This window comes from Microcebus murinus, chromosome 16 (genome assembly GCF_040939455.1).
Source record: "Microcebus murinus isolate Inina chromosome 16, M.murinus_Inina_mat1.0, whole genome shotgun sequence".
Classification (NCBI taxonomy): Eukaryota; Metazoa; Chordata; class Mammalia; order Primates; family Cheirogaleidae; genus Microcebus; species Microcebus murinus.
This window is the reverse complement of record NC_134119.1, coordinates 24,595,670-24,611,715: the sequence shown is the minus strand read 5'-3', so window position 1 is coordinate 24,611,715 and position 16,046 is coordinate 24,595,670. Positions and strand designations below refer to the sequence as shown.

Here is a 16,046-nt window from a genome sequence, read left to right as displayed (position 1 = left end):
ACCTCAAGAATATGGGTTATGTGATAACTTCCTACAGTCATCCCCAGACAATGGTCTGGGCAAAAATAGGAACTAATAAGATTGAGAAATGGGAAAAAAAACAAATTTGGAATTGGCTACGAAATGCTATTATATAAATGAGATTTTAAAAATATACATTCCAGTGAATTTTATGGAGTCAGCATGATCTAATAATATGAGATAATTCATACTTATTCTGTACAGTGAACACAATTTCCACACTTCACACTGCTGTCTATTTAATGCTTTTTATTCATCTAATAAACACTGAATAAGTGCACACTCTGTATTCAGTACTGTGCCTGGTGCTGAATCTGCAGGAACCGTAGAGAGTGATGGAAAATAAATGACTTTCCTACTTTTAGATGGTGGCCACAACCCTTGCCACCGCCTAAAGCTGTTTATGTCCATTCATGTAGTCTTCTCACTTGTGATCCATCTACTGAGGAGGTGTCATGGTGTTTACTTACATGACAGGCACTCAGTAAACATTCATGGGGTTAGAACATGGGAGGTGAATTGAAGGATACTTGGTCACTCCCAGTTTTAGACTGTAAATCTGCATATCACTTTTCAAATATTAACTCAACCTGCCACAGGCACGAGAAGTTAAAGTTCTTTGCAGCTAGCCAGGAAAATGAGAAGTATTATCGAGTATCTCTCAGCATATTAAGAAGAACTTGGAAGAAAAACAGAAACAGAGCTCCAGATTCTATTTTTTGCTCAAAGTTAATGACAGGAAGCTTTATGCATCTAACAATGTATGGTGTGATTTTAAAAATTTAAAATTAGTGACATAAGGAAAGAACACAAAGGAAAGAAGAGGGCAGGAAAGGAGGGAGGAGATGGGAGAGGGAGAGAAAAGTACGTCTGTATCTTCTAACACTCTGGAGAGGATGAAGGATAACGTATGTGAAGTACCCAGCACACTGTCCCCATGTACTAGACACACCATTATAGTGTCTGTCATGATGACAGTCATGTGAAGTTACATGTTTCAGAGAATAATATTTGACTCAGTTATAAAATTTGAATAATACTGGTACTTATATCATAATGCACTGTGGTGAGTATGAAATGAGATGATGCTTAGAAAGTGTTCAGCATAGTGCCTGCCACCTTGCAAGTATCTGATCTGTATTAACGATAATTATTGTTGTTGTCATCTCCAACTCCCTTCCAAGCTAGATTTATGTCCAGTTTTCCCAGGATTCCTTCTGGTAAGAGTCCTCATCTCTGCTCCAGCTTAGCTGACCTGGATGATGGTCTCTTTGACATCATTAATTTGTTTTGTTTTAAGTCAATTTTCCAATGCTTCAGAGTCCCAGGATATCATTATTGGGCTAGTTTAGTATCAGACCATTCCTAACTTTTCATCCCACATGCCTTCAGAAAGTTATTTAGTGGCTCTGTGCCCTGATTTCTTTCTCTGCTAAATGATAATAATACCTTTTGTTCCCATTTTCCGGGGTCTTGGGGTTTCTCTCTTCCTTGTTTCTCTCTTGGCTCTATCTTTATTTTGTCAACTTGTCAAATTTTGTGTGTCTTTAAAGCTACCTTCAGTCCTTGATGGGAAAAGATAGGGATATAAATAAATAAATAAACACATAAATAAAGAGTAGTTCTGAAAGAAACTCACAGCATCATACATATGCAAGACATTTTTAGCCAGTAAGTGTTATCAGTGGCTGAGGTTGGAAAAGCCACCTTGTCCTCATGTCTGGTTGAGCTTAGAAGTGTTCAGATCATTGTTGGCTTCATGTGATAGCTACAGAAAATAGAATGTAAGAAAAACATTGTGATGGTTAATTTTTTGTGTCACCTTGACTTAGCTAAGGGTTACCCAGATAGCTAGTAAAACATTATTTCTAGGTGTCACTGTGAGTGTTTCCAAAAGAGACTAGCATTTGAATCAGTGGATTGAGTAAAGAAGATTATCCTTATCAATGTGGGTGACCAACATCCGATCTGTTGAGGGCCTGAATAGAACAAAAAGAGGAAAGGCAAGTTCTGTCTCTGAGTTGAGACATCCATCTTCTCCTGCCCTTGGACTTCAGTGCCTGGTTCTTGGGCCCTTGGACTTGGGCCAGGACTTACTTTAGTGGACTCCTGGTTCTTGAGCCTTTCTGATCATACTGAGACTTACAGCATGGGCTCCTCTAGTTCTCAGGCCTTCAAGTTTGGACTAGAACTAAAACACCAGCTGTACATCAGCCTGCAGATGGCAGATGGTGGGACTTCTCAGCCTCTGTAATCACATGAGCTAATCCCTCATGATAAATCTCTTCCTCTGTATCTCTGTATCTCCTATTGGCTTGTTTTTCTGGAGAACGCTGACTAATGCAAATGTGAAGAAGATAAACCTGCTTTAATTCATTAAAGATAGAAGTTCTGAAATAGTTATATAGCAGAGATAAGAAGATACTTTTAAAACATGTGGCTACAAGGTCTTCAATGGAAGAATGAACACAGATATCATAATAAATCTGTCGCTCTCAGAAAATGTTCATTGCAAAGGTCATTAAAAAATGATTATGAGGGAACATAAAGTCACCTAAAAAGAGTAATCTTGGTAGCTGACATTTATTGAGTGTCTACTTGGCATTATCCCAGGTAATCCTTCAGTAAGCAAAGGGAGACATACTGTTATTTTCCCATTTTACAGTGAACCAAGACCCAGCCAGGTTATTAACCAAGGCCACACAGGACGTGGCAGAACCAGGCAGTCTAACTCCAGAGCTTTGTCGGAGACTACCATATCCAACACTGTCCCTCAACCATGTAGCTCCTCCATGCCCACACCCTTGTACGCTGTGGTGCTTCTCAAAGTTTCTTTGAATGGTTATGTCAAGAATTCTCAGCTGGGGGCAGTGGCTCATGCCTGTAATCCTAGCACTCTGGGAGCCTGAGGCGGGCAGATTGCTCAAGGTCAGGAGTTTGAAACCAGCCTGAGCAAGAGCGAGACCCTGTCTCTACTAAAAACAGAAAGAAGTTAATTGGCCAACTAAAAATATAGACAGAAAAAATTATCCAGGCATGGTGGCACATGCCTGTAGTCCCAGCTACTTGGGAGGCTGAGACAGAAAGATTGCTTGAGCCCAGGAGTCTGAGGTTGTTGTGAGCTAGGCTAATGCCATGGCACTCTAGCCCTGGCAACACAGTGAGACTCAAAAAAAAAAAAAAAAAAAAAAAAAAGAATTCTCTGTCATTCACACTGCAGGGCCAGGGCCAGTGCCAGGACAAAGTGTGAAAAGGGTTCCCTTTTGCTCAGGCTCACATCTGGCTTGGTTACCAGTCCTGGCCTTCCCTTCCTGCTGTCCTAGGCATATTGTTGCCCTTAGCAGTAGCAATTCAAGAGGGCCTGTATTTGAATTCAGCATTCTTTTTTTTCTTTCTTTTTGAGACAGAGTTTCACTCTGTTGCCCTGGCTAGAGCGCCATGGCATCAGTCTAGCTCACAGCAACCTCAAACTCCTGGGCTCAAGCAATCTTCTGCCTCAGCCTCCCAAGTAGCTGGGACTACAGGCATGTGCCACCATGCCCGGCTAATTTTTTCTATATATATTAGTTGGCCAATTAATTTCTTTCTATTTATAGTAGAGACAGGGTCTTGCTCTTGCTCAGGCTGGTTTTGAACTCTGGACCTTGAGCGATCCTCCCACCTCAGCCTCCCAAGGTGCTAGGATTACAGGCGTGAGCCACTGCGCCCGGCCAGTTCAGCATTCTTGAAGACCAGAGGACCTTTTGAAGACATTTGTTCTTCACCTTGTTTGATTGCAGATCTTTTTGAGAATCTGATAGAATGAAAGTTTTCCCCAAATGTGGCAGCTTGTGGTTTCAGGGGAGTCCCCAGAATCCTAGGCCTTGGATTTAACATTTAAAGGAATAAACAAGAATGACAGAAGAGTAGGTGGTGGTGGCCTTGCTATTTTGGGATTGGGGATCTGTCTCCTGCCTCTTCCATCAAGAGAGGAAGTTATATCTTCTTGTGATTGGATCAATATAGTTAATGTAAAACATTGGTATAGTGTTCAAAAAACCAAACAAAAACCCTAGCTTATGCTCAGTCTCCTGTGTGTTTTTTACGTGACCTTGTGGTCCCTGCAATCCAGTGTTGTTTGTTCAGGGTCTACCACATCCCATGATCTTTTATTATCATAGAGCTGATCTGTGGCTATACAAGAACATTTCAGTTATAGCCTAACAAAGTGTACACCCTAGGAATGCCATTGCAGGAATTGCACTTGAAGGTGGCCATCAGCTACCTCCTCACGGATGGCAGTGCCACTTTACATTTTGGAATTGGCATGGAAACTTGTGTCTATGCATCCGACAGGAATTTGCATTAAGAAGCAGGATCCTGTTCAATTTTGCATGAGATGTTTCCTACTGACTTTGAAAACCTGAAGTGTTTGAAGGCAAGGAGGGAAAGAAAAACAACCCGAGAGAGCCTGCGTGGTCACAGACTCCGGCAGTTTGTTTAGTGAACAGAGGGCCGTGTGCTGGTGGTGAAATAAAGCCTTTGCCCTGCCTGGGAAATGGTGGCAGAGTCCAGGCAGCAGGAGTCCTGGCAGCATTACACCGCGATCAGCTGGAGGAAAAAACAAAAATCTCCCAGAACTAACCCCAAATGCCCTTTTGCCCTCCCAGAAGACAGTATTGTTTTAGCCTAGGAAGCCTGTGTCTTCATGCTCGGCTCTTGGTCTAATAGCCAGGAGGCTGCAGTGGTATGATTGTGTTTCCCCTTCTTAATCTCCATTATCAGTCGGTGCCCTGCTCCTCCTTTTGATTTCTCTAAATTTTGAAATTAAGTCATTCTACAAGTGGTGCATTTTCCAATTTCTTAAAAACGGGAAAAGGTAAATTACTTGGAGGCAGATGACAAAAGGATAATGTAAAAGCTTGAACTGTCTGCTGAGTTTGTGCTTAATAAGGCAGGACTGATGGCTGGGCTTGGTGACCTCCATTTCTCTGTTGAGTGGGCAGAAAGTACGGCCTTGGGGTGGGGTTTAATGGGCTTTATCATTTTTTACTTGGTGTTTTTTCATCTGTTTTATGGGCACAATAACAACTACCTGATGGAGTTAGACACACAATAGGTGACATAAATGACAGTCTCCATCCTATACTTTTAAACTGTTGCTGAAGCTTTATGGTCAGTGGTCCATAGCGTATGTATTTATGGATTGCACCTTCTTGCTCTGTGTTGAAAACCGGAACACTTATTTGTTTCCTTTTCTTCTGTCACTTGCCCCATCCCTTGTGATGGTTTTGAAGCAATGACATTTTTCTATATTACCACGAAGAAGCTGATTATCTACAATAAGTGGATTATCTACAATTTATCTAGATAAATTATCTATAATAAATCTTGTGTGTTCATTTCTCCTTACCAGTCAGGCATGCAGCTTTCATAATCTGCCTTCCAAGTTGAGAAGGAATTAGGTTCAGCCTAAAAGAAATCAAACAATAGAATTTTGATAGAAGTGGAACAGAGGCCTACAGTGTTGTCCCAGGAGCCGTTGAGGGCACCGGTGCCTGTTTCTGGCCCGGCACAGAGATTCAGCATCACCATGTCATTGCAGAAGGAGGGGATAGTTGGCTTTGTTATCCATCTTGCTGCCTGTGATATGCCAATCAGCTCAGATACCAACATTTCCTATTTACATCCTGTGCTGTTGTTTCTGTGCACCCAGGGGATGTGAACAGAGTAACCCACAGGTGGGGGAAGGTGTGGACTGGTGCAGTGATGGTTGCCAGCTCTCTGTCACCACCCACTCCACTAGACTGCCATGTATCGTGTCTTTCCACTGAAAGACTTGGTTTTAGCATCTAGGATTAAGTGGTCTTGTAACCTGTACTTGCGGTTTTCTTCCTTGAATTCTCATTTTATTCACGACCACACTGGCATAGAAATCAGTTGGCTAGTAGCCGGGAGCCAGCCAGTGCCCTCTGCTTCCAGTGGGAGCCCTGCAGGGCTGTGCCCTCCTCGGTGGGCTCTTGCCTTGCATGTCTCTCCTAGGTGGGGCTGGGGGAACTCTTGGCCACATTTGATTATGGTTGAATTATGATTCAAAAATGGTACAGTGATATTTTGGTTTTTAAAAAAATCTGGAAATGTGGTATAAACTCCTAACTTCTCCTGAAAATATTTCTGATGATAATACCCATCCTAATTCTTCAAAGCAGTTTCATAAGTTACAGAGCCATACATATTTCTGTGGATTCTCCTGATTTGGCAAGTCGTGAACCCTAGAATTACTTTAACATTGTTGGAAAAGAGGTACCCCTTAGACTTACTTTTGAGGATTGTAGCCTCAGGATTCATGCTCCCTACAAACCAGAAGTGATTTCAGGGAATCAGCTAGAGATAACAAATCTAATCTATACCTTCTTTCTCATTATAGACTTACTGCTACTAGTCTTTGGGGGAAGGATGTATAATAGTTATGATACTTGTAATAAAATTAGTCTTTTTTTTTTTTTTTTTTTCTTTTTAGCCCACTGACAACTGCATAAAATTAGTCTTTTTAATGGTAAATGATTAGTTATTTTTTTCTTTAAAAAAGTAGTTATAGGCCGGGCAAGGTGGCTCACGTCTGTTATCCTAGCGCTCTGGAAGGCCGAGGCAGGCGGATAGCTTGAGGTCAGGAGTTTGAAACCAGCCTGAGCAAGAGCGAAACCCCCTCTCTACTATAAATAGAAAGAAATTAATTGGCCAACTAATATATATAGAAAAAATTAGCCGGGCATGGTGGTGCATGCCTGTAGTCCCAGCTACTCGGGAGGCTGAGGCAGAAGGATTGCTTGAGCCCAGGAGTTTGAGGTTGCTGTGATCTAGGCTGATGCCACTCTAGCCTGGGCAACAAAGTGAGACTCTGTCTCAAAAAAAAAAAAGTAGTTATAAAAATAAATAATACTGAAGAGTATGAAATGAAATGTAAAAGTCCTAGATCTCCTCAATGCTTTTCCCTAGTGGTAATCAGTGAAGATAACTTTTGTGTATCCTTCCAAATATTTCCTATGCAATGATAAGCATATATAAATATAAATGATAAGCATATATATATATGCATATATATATTTTTTAAATACAAGTAGAATTTTACCATAATGTCATTTTGTATCTTGCTCTTTTCACCTAATGCTCTAATAAGGCATCTTGCCATGTTAGTACATATAGATCTCCCATGTTTTTAGTGGCTGCGTAGTATTCCACTGTATAGTTGGATTATAATGTATTTAACATGATGCCTGTTGATGGATGTTTAGATTTACCTTCTTTTTACTCTCATAAACAATCTCCTATGACATATCTTACCAGATAAATTTGGTGAATGAATATTCTCATTAATATTCTCATGAATATTCTCATTAGTGGAGTCACACCTGAGAACTATATTGCTATATTTTACTTTTCCTTTTTTTTGTTATATTGCTGTTTTTTTAAATATTAGTAACTTAGTAGATTTTAGCAGAAAATATTTATATTGAAGCTTAATGGCTAAGTAACAAAAGATCTCATTAAAAATATGCAAGAAACATATTTACAGATGGTGGAAGTGTTAGAGGATCCAGTTTAGTTAGGCTAATACTGTTTGTTAGGAGTTAATTAATGCTAAAAAATTTGTTTAGAACATCAAATCAATGCAGCATGAAGGAATGGCATTTTTTAATGAGTTGCTGTAGTGGCAGATACAGAGCTGTGGCACATACACCATTAGAATGTACTTCCAGAGGTGGAACTAAAAAAGAATAATTTCTCATGAGAGGAGGTGAGAAATATCGGGGGTGGATTTTTCTTTCTAAAACTGTATTCATAAGTGATTAAAATGACAGCTTTTAAAAATCACTAAAGAACTAAAGTTATGACTAAATAATAGAAAGGATCTGAGTGTACATGTTTGCTCAAAAATAGGAAACCCATTTTAATTCCATGAAATGAATACTAACTACTGTTTGGAGTGAATCTTGATAGCATTAATCGATATGGCTCTTCTTAAATAGATCTTTAGAATTAGATTTATTTGCTCTGAGCTCACAGTTAAATCCCCATTTCCCCTTATGTCACATTCCTCTGGTCAACTGTCTGATTGGCAGCAACCAGGTAGGAAAAGCTGTCTGTCTCCCAGGAGGTGAGGGGACTGCCACTGTGCCACCAAGAAGGACCCAGTACAGTCAGCCCTCAGCAGCTGTAGCTCCAGCTAGACAAGTTTTCTTCTAATTACTGTTGCCCTACATCTTACGGCAACTGCATCTATCCTCCCTTGGTTGTGTAGATAACTCAAGTATTTACTCTGCACCGGTGGGTCTCAACCAGGGGCAATTTTACCCTCCCTACCCCCAGGGGACCTTTGGAAGAGTTTGGAGACATTTGTGGTTGTTACAACCATGGTGTGATACTGAAATCTAGTGGAGAGAGGCCAGGGACACCACTAAACATCCTATAATACACAAAATAGCTCTTCCCACCTAGCAAAGAATTATCCAGCCCAGTAATGCTAAAGTTATGAAACCCTGCTGTCCACAAGGATGTCCCATACTGAGATCTCATTATTATTTCAATATTTTGGCTTATGTAGTTTACCATGTACTGCACTTTTGTCAAAAAATTGTTTTGTTCAATAGACATTGAGTGACTAAGGGGACTGATATCGTGGTGGAGTGATATTAGCATTAGGTTAGGTAGCAATTAGGAGATAGGAGGTCTAATCTCATTATTGCCTCTAATTAGCTGTGGGACCTTTGGCCAGCCATTTAATTAATTTTCGTGAAATGAGGGCGTTTGCCTAAGTTATCTACAGAGTTTCTCTAAATCTTAAAATATCCCATCACTCTGGCATTACAGATGTAGTTTTGAAGTGGGATAAGGAAGAACAGTAGGTACATACAGATGTCTACTTGATTCTGTTTCCTCTGTCAAAAGACATATTTCTGTCATATAATTCTTTGCTAACTCTGCAGGTGTCTTGGCTTCTAAGATTATCCTGTAAGGTCATCCAATACTGAGAGGCTCTGATGACCTAATAATAATTCATCACGTGTGACACTTAGTTTCCCTGTAGCAGTAATAGACAGCATGAGTTCATTTGTACGGCCATTCTTTAAACAGACATTTACTGAGTTCTGAGCTCTGCCAAATATTTGATCTATACAATAAGCCTGAAGGCAAGTGGAAATTGGCTTATTCTCTCCAAATTATAGACAAAGCAACCACAGCTCAGAGAGATGTCCCAGGTCATATGGCTCCATAAAGGACAATTCCAGGACAGATGTTTCCTGTATCCCCTTAACTTTTGGAGAGACCCATCTTTTTTCTGTGATCTCACCCAGTCATAGCAAAATTACAGCCAGCACCTCAGAGCTGAGGCCTTTACTTATCAGTTAGAAAACATATGTCCCCAGAAAAGTGAAATCTTACAAAATGGACATGGACAAAAATCTTAGGAGCTTTAAATCCTTTCTCTTCGGCCGGGCGCGGTGGCTCACGCCTGTAATCCTAGCACTCTGGGAGGCCGAGGCAGGTGGACTGCTTAAGGTCAGGAGTTCAAAACCAGCCTGAGCGAGACGCCGTCTCTGCCATAAAAATAGAAAGAAATTAATTGGCCAACTAATATATATAATATAAAAATCAGCCGGGCATGGTGGCTCGTGCCTGTAGTTCCAGCTACTCAGGAGGCTGGGGCAGGAGAATCGCTTGAGTCCAGGAGTTTGAGGTTGCTGTGAGCTAGGCTGACACCACGGCACTCACTCTAGCCTGGGCAAGAAAGCGAGACTCTGTCTCAAAAAAAAAAAAAAAAAAAAATCCTTTCTCTTCCAGTTCCCTAAATAATGCATCTCTGACATTAAAGGTACAAAACTGGTCTCTCTTAATTAATAAAACAGGGGGAGATGAAAAAAAAAAAAAAACTGGTCTCTCTCTGGCAACAGAATCCTAGACAAAAAAGCATGTGTTTTGGAGCCGGAGACCTGCATTAAATTCCATCTCCTCCACTTGCCAGCTGTATGATCCAAGGCAGTTACTTTATTTTAAGCCTTAATTTTTTTTTTGAGGACCCATATAGATTAGCCCATCTTTTTATTTTTCGAAGGAAAGATCTTAAAAACAACCAGCCTATACCACTATCTCTACAAATCATTATTTCTTGAAAGACTAATTTAACATCCAAATGAAAGAAGGACCTAATCCCGGAATAAAGATCAGCTTAGTATCCCTAGTATTTTTCTCACTTGGCCTTGGACTGGTAAGAATTTTATCATGGCCTACCTAGTATGAGTCTAGAGGCCACTGCTTGGGAAACTTGAGTTTCCCAAGTTATCTGTGCTGAGTGTTGAATAGGCAACTGAAAGATTATAAGAAGTATTATTTAACAACCATTGCCAAGAAATTATGATACATGAAACTTGAGTCTTTCCCTCCGTTTCTAGAAATTCTGATGATTTTTGAATAAGTGAATGGGTGGCCTTTTAAAAGACAGCAGGGCTATTCTTTTCTGTAGATTTTTGTAAAGTTTGTGGATTATAGTATTAGTGGGTTATACAAGTCCTCAAGAGCTCAGTAAAATTGCCTGTCTGCTTTATAAAATAAATCATTAGGTTAATGAGAAGTAGCCTTGCCACCTGTTTTACTTTCACCAGGTATTATGTCTTACCAAATGCTGAGTTCTTTTCTTTTTTCTCCATATTATATCGGGTTGTTTACCCGAACCCCCGTGACTGACTTCTTTACCATGTAATGGATGTCGTCCATTCAGTCATTAGAGAAATGTTTATTGTACATCTACTGCTCCAGGCACAGGGGATAGATAAACAGTGAACAAAATAGACAAAGGCCCTGCCTTAGAGGGGTCTTTTAAATCCTAATAACTGAGGTCATAGTTGGAGGGGTACGGAAGGGGGATATAGACGATCAGACAAATATAAAATATATCAGCTAGTGCTGTGAAGACCGGAAAGCAGTGTTAGAGATGAGGGTGTGGTTTAAACACAGTGACCCGGAAAGGCCTCTCTGATGCGGTGACATGTGCGTAGAGTCTGGAAGAATTTTGGCAGTAAGGGAGTAAATTAATACATTGTTCTCTTGTTTGTAAAGTTAATTCTGTGACAAACTGCCTCTTCTACATCTTTTCCTGGAGGAGGAGAAAATGCAAATATTGGAAAAGAGTAAAAGAAATAGTCATACATTTATAGCACTATTTCCTCAAATTACAAAGCAAAAAAGAAACAGAAAGAAGTCAATGAAGTGATTGTTTTGGACTTTTTACCAAGAAATGAGCCAGCTTTTCTCAAAACACCTGTTATTACTGCTTTTCCTCTATGTCTGCCGGGGTATTGATCCAGGAGGTATCTTTAAAGGTGTTAAATATTTACTAACACTGGCAAAAAGTAAATGTCACCTGTGAAATTGTTGTATAGGTCCCAAGAATCTTGAAGAAAACTATTGACCACTCAAGAGTGGCTTATTTAGGAATATCTGCATATTTTCTGTTAAATGTTCTAGAATTTAAAATGCTTCTGACAGCCCTATAGGACTGAATCAATTCCTTAACTTAATTCCAAAGTTGAAATAGATTAATGAGTTGTCTACTTTTAGCTAAATTTTAACTTTTGAGGTGAAATTGCTAACATCCTTTTAAATAAGTTCTGTATTTCCAAAATTACTTTTTCTAATGACACAAATCACCAGAGGATTGGAAGGAGACATCAAAAATTTGCTCTCATGTCCCTTTTCATCATTCATGCTCCTTGGGGGTTTCTGTGGCTCTAGAATCCATTCATCCCCGAGAGGGAGTGGGCCTGGTGGAGAATTGGGCTACTTTCTTGGTAAGCAGATGAGCTTGATGATTGTGCTAAATGAGCTCTTTGAACCACTATCCTCAGCCTTGGCTGTACACTAGCATCACCTGGGGCACCAATGTCCTTGCTGCCCAGGGGCCACCTCCAGAAGTTCTGATTTCATTGGTGTGGAGGGAAGCCTGGAAATCTGGATTTTTAAAAGGCTCCCCAGGTGCTTTTAACATGAAGCCAAGCTTTAAAACCACTGCTCTCAAAATGTAATGTGACTGTCAATCACCAGGCGTCCTCAAACTACGGCCCGCGGGCCACATGCGGGTGTTTTTGCCTATTTGTTTTTTTCAAAATAAGATCTTATTTTTTTCAAAATAAGATATATGTGCATAGGAATTTGTTCATAGTTTTTTTAAAACTATAGTCCGGCCCTCCAACGGTCTGAGGGACAGTGAACTGGCCCCCTGTTTAAAAAGTTTGAGGACTCCTGGTCAATCACCCAGGGATCTCATTAAAATATAGATTCTAACTCAGTGAAATGCGAGGCGGAGGCCGATGATGTGCATGTATATACGACGGTGCAGAGCAAGGGTTGGCAACCTATGGACTAATTCTGCCCCAGGGCCTATTAGTACAGCCTGCAAGCTAAGAAAGGCTTTCACATTTTTAAAGATTTATTTAAAAGAAGAAGAAATATGTAAGAGAGAACATATATGGCCCACAAAGCCTAAAATATTTACTATCTGGCCCTTTACTGAAAAAGTTTACCAACCCATGATCTAAAAGAACTGTTGTCTATGGCCATACCACCCTGCATGTGCCTGATCTTGGAAGCTAAACAGGGTCAGCCTGGTTAGTACTTGGATAGGAGACCCATTGGGAATACTGGGTGCTGTAGGCTTTGAAATAAAGCTAAAAGGTATATTAAAAGAAGAATTCTTCATAAAGCTTCCCATAACCACTGAAAATCCCTTCTTAGTATTATCCCACTCTATTGGATTTCATGGCCCCTTGTCTTCTTAGGAATTTATTTATACATAAGAGAAATGGCATAACTGGAAGAATTTGTGGCCCGCAAATTGTTGGTCATGGAATTGACTACAAATGTAAATATTATTTAAAAATTTATACTCTCTAAACTGTATTTATTTTTTAAAAAATTTCTTTAGTGCTTTTATTATACATGTAGCTCCAAAAGAAAAAAGGCACATTTTCCTTGAATGACAATTTTCTGGTTTTAAATAAGAATTTCCAGAGCAGAAAGATTCAAGAATCACTGAAGATTCTCCTTTAGAAATAGTAAAGTTCAGTGGCTTATGCTTGTAATCCTAGCACTCTGGGAGGCTGAGGCCAGCGGATTGCTCGAGGTCAGGAGTTCAAAACCAGCCTGAGCAAGAGCAAGACCCCATCTCTACTATAAATAGAAAGAAATTAATTGGCCAACTAATATATATAGAAAAAATTAGTCGGGCATGGTGGCGCATGCCTATAGTCGCAGCTACTTGGAAGGCTGAGGCAGCAGGATCAGGAGTTTGAGGTTGCTGTGAGCTAGGCTGATGCCACACGGCACTCACTCTAGCCTGGGCAACAAAGTGAGTCTCTGTCCCCAAAATAAATAAATAAATAAATAGAAATAGTAAAGTTCCACTGTGCAAATTCAGAATTTCCTCACCTATAATTTGATTGAAGAAGGCTTGATTTCAAGTGAAATGCTGAATGAGTAAATTCTGGTGCATCAGGGATTCATTGTCTGTGGGTAAACAAAAGGCAGTGTTATTCTACAAACAGAATTGTTGAGATCAGCATCTATGTTTCACAGAGGAGAAAAGTCGAGCTTTAGAAAACGCAAGTGAGGATAGGAAGACCATAGCAAGATAGTGGCAGACAGAACTGAAACTCATTCTCCTGATAAGATTTTGGTTTGTGCTTTTTCTGTGATATTGCTTGCATTCTACTCAAGAGTGAATATGACAACTAAAATCCTGACAGCATAAAAGGGCCAGTTTAAAAACTATGACAGATATTCCTGTTTCTTCTCACATTGTGTTTATATTTTCCTTTAAAACCTTGAGAATATTTATGATAGATGCTTTCAAGTCTTTGTCTGCTAATTCCATCATCTTTGTCATTTCAAGATCTGTTTCTATTGGGTTATTTTTTTCTCCTGGTTATAGGTCACATTTCCCTGCTTCTCATGTCTAATAACATTTATTGGATGCTGGACTTAATGCTGTTATATTGCAGAGTGTCTGTATTTTGTTGCCTTTTTAAAAAAATGTATTGAAGTTCCAGCAGGCAGTTAAATTACTTGGTGATCAACTTCATGCTTTCGAGGCTTGTTTTTAAGCTCCCTAGGGAGATTTTGGAGTAGCCTTCACTCTATGGCTAGTGCAGTTTACCACCAAGCTGTGTCCTTTTTGGGTCTCTACTGAATACCCCAGGTGTTCTCCAAAGTCGCCCCACTCTGGCTGTCAGAAGATGCACACCTCCCAGCCCTGAGTGAGTCCTGGAAGTTGTTCAGCTCCCAGCTCCCCTGGCTTTGCCTGGCTTTATGGAGTTTCAATTTAAACACGTACTGCTTAGCACTAACCAAAAGAAACCCTATGGAGCTCTTTGTCCGTAGAGCTTCCTTGCCTCCAAGACTCTGCCTCACAAATTCTGAGCACCTGAAACTCTGATCTCTGTCTCCTTGCTGAGGAGACTGCTGTGAGTCAGTGAGATTGCTGTCCCTGCTTGGGTTCTCCTTCTCTGCACTGTGGTCCAGAAAGTGCCCCCAGGCAGGAAGAGCCATCGCAGGTACATCTTGTTTCCCTTCCCTCAGGGATCAAAGTCTTATACCACCTGTGTGCAGTAGCTGAAAACAGTTGTTGCATGCATTTTGTCATATAGTTATTTACAGTGGAAGAGCAAGTCTGGTGGCGGTTACTTAGTCACCGCCAGAGGCCGTGTACTTAGATCTGTCTTCTGATATTTTTCTGTAGTAAGTCAAGGCAGGGATCCTGTCCCCATTTTATAGGCGAGATAACACAGAGCCGATAACACAGAGCCGCCAAGAGTGAGTAAGAGGTTTGTAGGACTGCAGGAACCCTGGAATCACATGACCTGGCCCACTAGAGGGTGTTACTGGTTAACATCAGCAGAGACAAGACCAGAGGAACAAAAGAGTAGAGAAGAACAAGTCAAACAGGAAGGTGGTAAAAGAATGAAGCAGGTGAAACATCACAGCTGTGCATCAGGAGAAAGATTTGGGACTGGGATTGTAACCCCAAGAGTTGTGTCAAACGTCACTCATAATATAAAGAAATAACAATAATGTAATAATAATATAAAATAATACAGAAATATAGCCACATTTTACTCTGTCATTAACACTGTACTGAGAGTGTATTTCATTTAATCCTTATTCTCTACCTAAACAAGGCACTATTGCTCCTATTTTACAGATCAGGAAACTGAGGCTCAGAAAAGCCAAGTTATCTGCCTAGAGACACAGCTAAAATGCAGCAGTGCTGAGATTTGAACCCAGGGCTGCAGACTCCAAAGTTTGTGCTATTAATCACAATGGTTTCCCGTTGGGGGTTGCCTCTCCCTGCCCTTATTTTTGCTGACTTGCCCAGTGTTTTTTCCCTTCTACTTCATTCCATCCTTGTATGTGTATCATTTGTTGTCTTCTGACTTTAAAACCAATACATGCTAGTTGTAGAATTTGAAAATATAGAACATTAGAAGGGGAAAAGAATCATCTATACTCTTAACCCTTATCTGTTATTTCTAGTTTCAAACTTTGCTTATTAACTGTAATGTTCACTGTCCTATTTGCTTTGTTTTCATCAACTATAGTAAGTACTCAGTGAATGCTTATTGGTTTCAGGCACTACGTAGGAACTACGTAGAATATTTAAAACATAATGTAATTTGCTAAGAACGCCACATTGTGTTTATGCCTAAAAAAAAAAAATACTGGTTTCTGGTGGCTACACAATGAGGACTTGACAATCCTTAAGTGCTTCAAGTATATGCCATGTTAAGTTTCATGGCCATGACAGCTGGTTGTACTGCACTATACCCACAGGCACACAACGAGTACTCTTTGACTGATTGGTAGGCCTTCAGAGATGGAAAGAAATTCAGTGCATTTATTCAGCAGATGTTCAGTGAGCAGCTACTATGTGCTGGGCACTGTGCTAGCTCTTGAGGATGAAGTGTAAGGAAGAAATACAGTCTCTGCCCTCTTCAAGT

At 40.2% G+C, this 16,046-nt stretch overlaps 1 protein-coding gene across 3 annotated transcripts in view; it reads left to right on the top strand.

The window, feature by feature from the left end:
- SHLD1 (shieldin complex subunit 1) overlaps positions 1–16,046 on the top strand; it is an 84,955-nt gene that overhangs the window by 27,978 nt on the left and 40,931 nt on the right. The window lies entirely within an intron of this gene.